We start from the raw sequence: 8,761 nt of genomic DNA, 5'->3' as shown, positions 1-8,761 counted from the left end.
TCTACCCTTCCTACACTTTGCAGCCCCTCCTGCTATTATCAGAAATAATTAATGATTTGTTACCTGACAACTAAAGGTAGATTCATTCAGGATGGAGGATAAATCATCACTGCTCAACAGAACAAACAGACATGGATTGACACACACAAACACGTAAAACATGCACATCTCACACAACACACAAAGAACAAACAAATGCACATTAACAATGTACTAATGTCATCACAATGCATGAACACAATTACATTCATGCCTAGTGGTGCTGCAAACAACACATTTCAAAACATTCATGACAGTGTGGTCTTTGATTATACCACAGTGACTTAAGGCCATTGTCATTAGAATATACCTTTTTAAGGAAACTGTTGTGAAGTTCAATCACCAGTTAACCCAATAGTTTGCAACTACCTCGTCTCGGCAATATTGATTTGATTAACCTTCAATTGATTCAAGCCTCAGCAGGGTTCAGTGCTGACTTACTGAAAATGTTCAATGTCACAACCTCACATCTTGCTTTCATTACAGTGCTGCTACTTTCCTAATTTGAATGTTGTTCAGCCAACCACCCAGCATGGAACTTTTAACTAGACTTTTGATTTTGGCAACCCTATGACAGTATGACAGATCTCAGACAAGGCAGAGATGAAAAAAGGTTCCCTTGGCCCCTGTCAATTATCACAAAATCTTTTGAACATCATAAAGTCATTTTTAAAGCCATGCCAGAGATTATAATCAATTCAGCTCCTTTTATAGGTCTTTGGATTCTCAGTGCATTCAGAGCCAAGGGTCAGGCATTAAAAACTGTGGCACAAACAATTCAACAATTCTGTCTGTCTTCGTGGCGACTAATTGTCTTTCACTGGTATGATTCAAAAAGTTGCTGAATTCTCAAATAGCTTTAAATGATTCAAGACATAGATCTGGGATTCATGTAAATTCTCGCTTTGTTTCTTACTATTTCTTAAAATAGGTAGATGTGTTTCAACACCGCAACACACAGTGCTCTTCCCATCTGTTCTCAAAGTTCATATGTGAGAAATGTGTGTTTTTACTCAACTGAAACAATATGTCAGAGTGTACAGTATTTATACATGCAAAATACAGTTCCATAAAATAAGAGATAAACCAGTTTTAACAAGTGTCTGACAAACATTCACTTCATTAATGATCAATTCTTCACCACTCACATCTTGTTGTATTCACCTGACTGAGAACATCAATGTTCTTATGATATAGACAGAAAAACAAACCACTAAACAGGCTTTCAAAATGACATTCATCTGCTTATGTCACATTGGATTATGCCCAGATGTGCCTGCCGCATCAATTGTGTTGATGACTTCATTGAACAGCAATCTTCAAGATTTCATCAAACTTTATTAGCACAGGTCACTGAATATTCCTAAATCCATTTAACAAGAGCAAAGAAACAATTTTGCACATCATTTGACTGTACTGTATGCCTACAAAGCATCATGGAAGACTGGAGTATAAGGTTAAATGTGATAATCTGATATAATCTACACTTATTTATTATTAAAGGCAAACCCTGGAGTACAAAACAAAAGTAAGACCTAGGGGAAACACTGGACTAGATTTGCATAGTACAACACCAAACTGACTGACACATCTTTACTGTCTGGGAGTGTTGATGTGCCTTGGTTTATACAGTCCACACGCTTCTCTAAACAATCAAGTATAAGTGTTTTTTGATAATGCTAAGAAACCGTAGAATGTTCCTTGTGCTAGATATACAGTAGCTGTCGACATCCATGTGCCCTCACAAGTAAGGACTCTAAGTGCACTATAACAGCGGAGTAAAGGCTGGGGGGTTACCGTCCCCATGACAATGAGAAGAGAGAAGAAAAGCACACAGGAGACGTGAGTAAAGAGAGAGAGTGTTCTGGCTTCCTTTTAAGTTGTAAGTTATAAAAGAGCTTATATATGAGATTTATTTACAAAGGAGAAGAATAAACGTCTGGGAGTTATCATGCATAATGTGAAGGTTGATGCAATTTCTCACAGTCAGGTAACAAAATACACAGTATTCTCACTGTCACAATCTGCATTGTAATCCCCTGGTAACGCTTGGAGGATGTTTGTCCAATCCAACCAGTTATTAATGATGCCAAGTAAACAAGTTTAAGTAAATAGATATAAATTGTCAATAAAACAAGTCAGCAAACAAAAATGACATAAATCATGACAACAAAGGGACAGATAGCATAGGTCACATGACATCTACCTTGAACCAAAGTGCTTTCCAAGCAGTAAATATGCTCCAGTCTATCCCTCTGTCATTTGATAACTTGAATGATGAACCTTGAATGATGAACCCTGACCTTGCCTTCATGACACCTTTCAACACTACACAACGCACACAGACACACACAAAGAAACACAGTCAGTCACAAACACAAATCTCTCTCTCTCTCTCTCGCTCTCTCTCTCTCTCTCACACACACACACAACGCCTCACACTCACATAGATACAATATTCATGGTCAAACCCATTTCCTGGCTCCTTGCCATCTTATTTCAACCTTTGGTTGAGATCAGAACGAATTTGAGTGGAAATTATATGCTCTCTCAACTCTAAATGTGCGACCGACCTTTGATGAAGCCAGTTATCCCATTTTAATGTTGGCATGGGCCAGAAAGCCTCAGGGTCTACCTCCAGTAAGTCTATAGTTCTGCCTTTCCGCAAGCCACAAACCCTGACAGTCAGATGAATGAATAGTACCAGCCATGGTGAAATACATTTAATGCCTCTGCGGTCTTCAACCACCAGTATACGTATTGCAGACATGCTCCCAGGTGGAAGGCAACATGGGCAAACATCAAGATCAATTATGAATGGAGGGAGAAAGCCATAACGGAGGAACATATAGGGTCCTCGGGGTAAGTGAGCAACGCTGTACAGAGGCTCACCACATTTCAAACAATATTGGATTGAAATGCTACCCTTGAGATAATCTGCCTCCCTGTACCAACTGTACCTGTACCAACAAAACTGGCCATTTTGTTCCAGGAAAAATAACTCCTCTCTAGTCTTTTGCCTTGTGCTGTAAGAGGGTTCACCAGCTCAACAAAAAATATTTTTATCATATTTGTGTTAAGAGGGGGCAGACTAAGTGTAGAGAGGATCTGGCATTCTGCAACTTGTAACTATGGAGTTTGCCCCAAAAAGATTCACTTTACAGTTACCTGTCAGTTCTGCATTCTTTTTTTGGTGTGTACTGAAGAGGCTGAGTTGCCAAGAACATCTATAAACAAGTCTTGGATGGCATGCAGTCGGCAGGCTGTGTGTTTGTGCATGCATGTGTGTGCTTGTGCGGGTGAGTGCCAGCATGCGAGGGCTATGTGTCGACCTTTTCTGAGTTGACCAAATATGAGAGACAGAGAGAAAGGGATAAAGATGTAGAAAAAGAGAGAGAGAATGTTAGTGTGTGTAGGTGTGTGTGACATGACATGCATTTCATATCAAAGCGAGACATCAATTTTAATTCATTTTTGAACGCTTTCCCAGGAATTTGTATATGTGACTTGCCATTACTGCTGTGTGTTATACATGTCCTCTCTATGTTGTAACAGGCAGTGAAGTATTTCATTTCACAACTAACAATGTCACTTGTGAGGTGGCAAATTTCTTTTCAAACCTGTCGGCTATGTTTTCCACTTCATAGAAGCAACATCTAACTTAATTTTCTGAAATTCTCTGGCAGCTGTGGACCCAATCCTTTCAACATGGCAGCAAGCCCGTAAGAAATGAACCATTCAGAACACCCAGAGGGTGAGTTTAAAATAACACAATACAGACAAATAAACTGTCCCATATTCCCAGCAGGAATAGATAACACACAAAAAAAAGTATTCACCAAAGACCAAGCCAAAGGCACGTCCATTTTGTGTGGAAGTATTTTAAAGGTTTATGATACTGTGGCAGTTTTACTGTATAGTTTGTGCTTCCTGATATATACGTTTTTAAGCTTCATAATTATCAATTAACAATACTCTAAGGCTTATTCTTTCACTGACTGTATAATTTCTTTTTTCAGCTGACTAATTATCATTTACATGTTTTGAAATCCACAATCAGAATGTACGTACAGAGATGTTATTCCTAAATTGCAGTGTCAGTGATATGGTGCAGACACAGGGAAATATAATTTGTTTCTACAATTAATTTAGGTGACAGAAATGACCTCAAAAAGTATGGCAACGATTGTGTACATTTGCTAACAAACCCCTTTTTCTCTGAAGCTGTTCAGGAGTCTAGCGCTGTCTGTGAAATTAGAATGATCATTTAATGCAAGCTCTCCAACTTCTGCTTTTTTATAAGCTCAGCACATCAGTCTTTTTGGTGGGAGAAATGAAAGGACTTAAAGTCTTCCCACCCATGGTCCCAAATCCCTCTTAATTCCTGACATCCATAATCCTTTGAGCACCCTTTCTCTGATCTCAGTCCAAATAAACCGGTTATCAAGCGCAAGAAAGGGTTGTTCAATTCAACGCTCCAGTTCCTTCGGTTCACTGATGATTGTGTTGCCCTGCTAAGGTTTCTGGGGAGCAGATTTCTGCCTCAATAGCTAACCTGTGTAAAGTGGTTATCAACTGGTCTGGCTGCTTGTGTTTCAGTTTAAAAACCTTAGGAGCAGTCTCTCTGCCCCTCTCTGGCTAGACAGTTGAGTCTGTGGCACCTAAAGATGACACACGCCACTATCCCCAAATGAAGTGTTGAATTGACAAAGAAGTGTATATCTTGTGAATACTGTTGTGCATAGGGCACACTGGGAAGTCTGCTGTGTTGAGGAGAGGATGACTTCCTAGAGGAGCACCGACCTGCACACGTTGTGGTTATCTATTTGGACTTGAATGAAAGCGGTGGAGGTTGATGATTTGGCTCATTAGGAAGGCTAATGAAAAAGCTGCTGTTAATGATGTGTCTGCATTGTACTCTTCCTGTAGGTGAGAGCATCATGTGGTATGCAAGGACAACAAGGACAATTACACTTTACATTATCCAGGACTTAAACAAAGCCCAAGCATCACATTACCGCCCCCTTCAATACACTCACACACACATGCATGTACACATGTCCAGGTAAATGAATGGACAGGAGTCCCTGTCTCACCTCCCCGTGTTGGTGACTCATGTGAGGGTAAGAGTAACTGCTGTTGGCTTGTGATAAGGTTAATAGAATCAAGCGACGAGCAAGAAGTCAATATTGAAAAGTCACAAGGAGAGTGAGGCACCTTTGGGAATGTGGCTGAAAAACAGATAAATCTGTCAACACTGCGTTCACATGTGGGAGAAATCAGGGATTTCTTCTGTGCATTATGTTAATCCCATTGCCTTATTATCTGTTCATGTATTCTGTTCTTATTCTGTTATTATTCATTCATGTAAATGTGTTGTTGTTATAATAACCATTGCTGGGTTTTGATGTTTTGATGACAGGGTCTATAATGTAGTCTGTAACAAACATCTGTTGGCTTTATCTTATGTTTGTTTTTCCCTAATTACTTTAAATATCATGCTCTAACAGTGTATTAACAGAATGAGGGACCTTCTGTTGTTGGCATGTAGTCTATCCTCATTGCGTCCATTGCATGTATTTACATGACAAATTAACAGAAATAAGACCACTTCCATCCTACATGCCATTCATTTGACTAAACTACTCTTGCACACACAGACACAAACCATCAGAATGGCCATGAAGCCATTAATGCCTGGGAGATAAAAATACAACTTGGGAATGAGTTATTGAAATTAAGTGCCACAGTTCACAGAAAATGGTTGTGGACCACAGGAAATGATCCTTGAGTTGATTCCTAATGATAGCCTGCAGTGTTTGACCCACATACATCACACATACCTTGTTGGAATTATCTGTTTGCATTTCCTGTCTCTGACCTCACAATCATTTTCATTTGACATCCAAGGGTTTGTCTTTGACAATTTGTGAAGATGTTTTCAATAAAAATCAAACCAATGTCAAAACCCAATTAAGACACAGCACACAATGTTAGTAATGTGGTGTAAACATGACTTCATAAACAACACCATAGCCACTGGCTGTAATAACCTTGGGGGAGATCTTCCTCGTGCCAGGGTGCAGTGGCAGGGTTGATGGAAAAGGAGGATGGAGGGATGAAACGTCAGCAGTCAAGGGACTGATTGCATATATACCCTCTCCTCCGAAGGGACTAGAGTCAGAACACACGTCTGGCAGGGTAATGCGGTGGAGGGATTATCATGTTTAATGTTGAAATTGATTATGGATAGTAATCGAGCCCTACAGTGCTTCCCTCGTAAATCACCAGAAAAAAATAATCTTGCAACAGTCACCAAGTTGGAGATGGATGTTACAGGCAGATAAGAAGAATGTCTCCGTTTAGCACTGTGTGGCCCACATTTCTTCATACTAGTACAAAGATGGTGTGCCCAACCATTCATGCCTGGTATTGAACATCCAACATTTCTAATATACCATTTGAAAAATGATATTCATGTTGACATTTCAACCTGAATCTCTTCCCGTCCTCTGCTGGGCTTTGTGTTCTGATCCTGCTCTTTGTAAGTCCTGACTTGTAGCATCATGCAGCTAAATTCTAGCAGGAACAGAATGAAGGACACATTGCTGGATCTCATCCTTACATGCATCCAATGTGAATCTCTTTAATCATGCACAGGAAGTCATTGAATGCTCAGTTACATATCTGAAAAGGGAGGACTTGAGTTTACTTTTATGTCATAAACCCATAAACACTCAATGGCACTGTGATTTTGACCAGCAGGCTCAAACAGTATCAAGGACCGATCTGAGGCATGTCCTTGTAAACACACGTGAACTGATCTTTAGGGTCCTGGATGTTTCAGGAATTGCATCTTATTTTCCATGTTCTTAAATCTTTACAAACCCCAAGAGGGACTGCAGTAGTGTCTCATTAGTTGTAAACGGCAAGCACATGTAAGTTGCAGTAAAATGTATGTTTAGCATCGGAACATTAAAATACACTGGGTTACCTTGTCCTCCAAGGGGACCTCTTTCTCACCTCTGTCTTTGTCTCAACAATGGAGGGTGTCAATTGGCTTTCATTTGAATATTGTGTCTCAGCCCAGCAAACCTGAACCGAGTCTGGTATACAGATGCTGGCAGAACATCGGAGCACATCCGATCAATAACACACACGTCTATGTATCATGATTTCCATAATCTGAATTTGCAACCACTACATATGTATCCCATTATATATGTATATTTAGGATCAGATAAACTGGGTAAACACACAAACAATCAGAATACACACACACACATGCAGAGACACACATACTCATACATCTGTACATACGCGCACACACACACACACACTCAACAACTTCATTAGCACGGGTAGGGATGCATTGCGAATAGGCTTACAGGCGTATTGGTTTCTGTCTCCATTCTAAACACTGGCAGGCAGCCCGTTCTCTGGGGTACTATTCTATTTTCCATTGAAAACAAACACTTCCTACCAGCTGGGTCAAAGCCAGTCTTATCCTCAATGTGTTCTTCCAGTATCATTGTCACTCCATCAGACATGAATAGGGTCGTTACTGTCAAAGTGCTTGTCATCCAACATAAAGCATGTCCCTATTTACAATCTGTTTAAGGCTGGATGGATATTTAGATGCTACCCCACTCGGAAATGTGTCAAACACAGTCTTGTTTACTAATATTTCCTGGTTCTAAAATCCCATTTTGATCTATAACACTGTTTGCCATATAACTAGCATTAAGAATCAGTTAATTTATACAATTAAATTCAAAAGCTACAGTATGCAACAAATACAACATAAAGCTATGGTCATGTATTGGAAATGGTCTTACTAACTTGGTGGTCTTATCAGTGCAGTTTCCCATAATACTGTTGTGGAACTCTGCTTTGCCTCCCCAAATGTACTTACAATCACTTTCTGTACTGCACTATAATTATCTGACACAAAGTCACATAAAGTCACAGCAAAGGTCACATGGTCTTGATTGCTTGTTCACATGAGTTGGATGTTACTGTCACGGCCACAGCCGTGCCCCCCTGTTGTTTTGTTTTTTCCCTGCCCTATTGACTTCACCTGCCTCGTTTAGTGATTTGTCTCGTTAGTTTCATGTGTCCACCTGTGTCTTGTTTGGTTCTGTGTATTTAGGTTCCCATTTTGTGTCCAGTCTTTGTCTTGTCATTACCCTTGTTACGTGAGTACCTCGTCTGTTCCCCATTTAGAGAAATAAACCCTTTGTTTCATGCCATGTCTGCCTACCACTCACCGTGACCGTTACTTTGCTGATACTGTGGGTAGAAACGTAGACAGGGATTTTCTCCTATATGAATCCGATTACACCAGGGGGCTGAAGGAGGGGTTGGGCAGTCATGGGTGATAAGCACATAATGTAGGTAAATAAACAAATCTTGAAAGAGCTCTGATTTAAGTAAGAAAAAATGGGGCTGTGGTGTGTTTGTGTGTCTTTGACTGTATTTGAGACCCGAAGGATCAGAATTTACTGCAGAAAGATCCCTTGGCAAGTCACACACATCAAAGAAACACCCAAATGATTTCCCCTCCTCCCTTCGTCTCCTCCTCTTGTTCCTCCATCTTATACATAAACCAAGCTAGAACAAGAGACACTCGTTCCTCTAACTGAACCAGTGCCTAATGAAGTTACAGGAATCAGGACAGGTAGATTTAACAGAAGAACACCGTCTTATCTGCCTCATTATT

This window comes from Hypomesus transpacificus, chromosome 11, assembly GCF_021917145.1.
Source record: "Hypomesus transpacificus isolate Combined female chromosome 11, fHypTra1, whole genome shotgun sequence".
NCBI classification, from domain to species: domain Eukaryota; kingdom Metazoa; phylum Chordata; class Actinopteri; order Osmeriformes; family Osmeridae; genus Hypomesus; species Hypomesus transpacificus.
The sequence above is the reverse complement of the archived record's forward strand: the minus strand, read 5'-3'. Positions refer to the sequence as shown.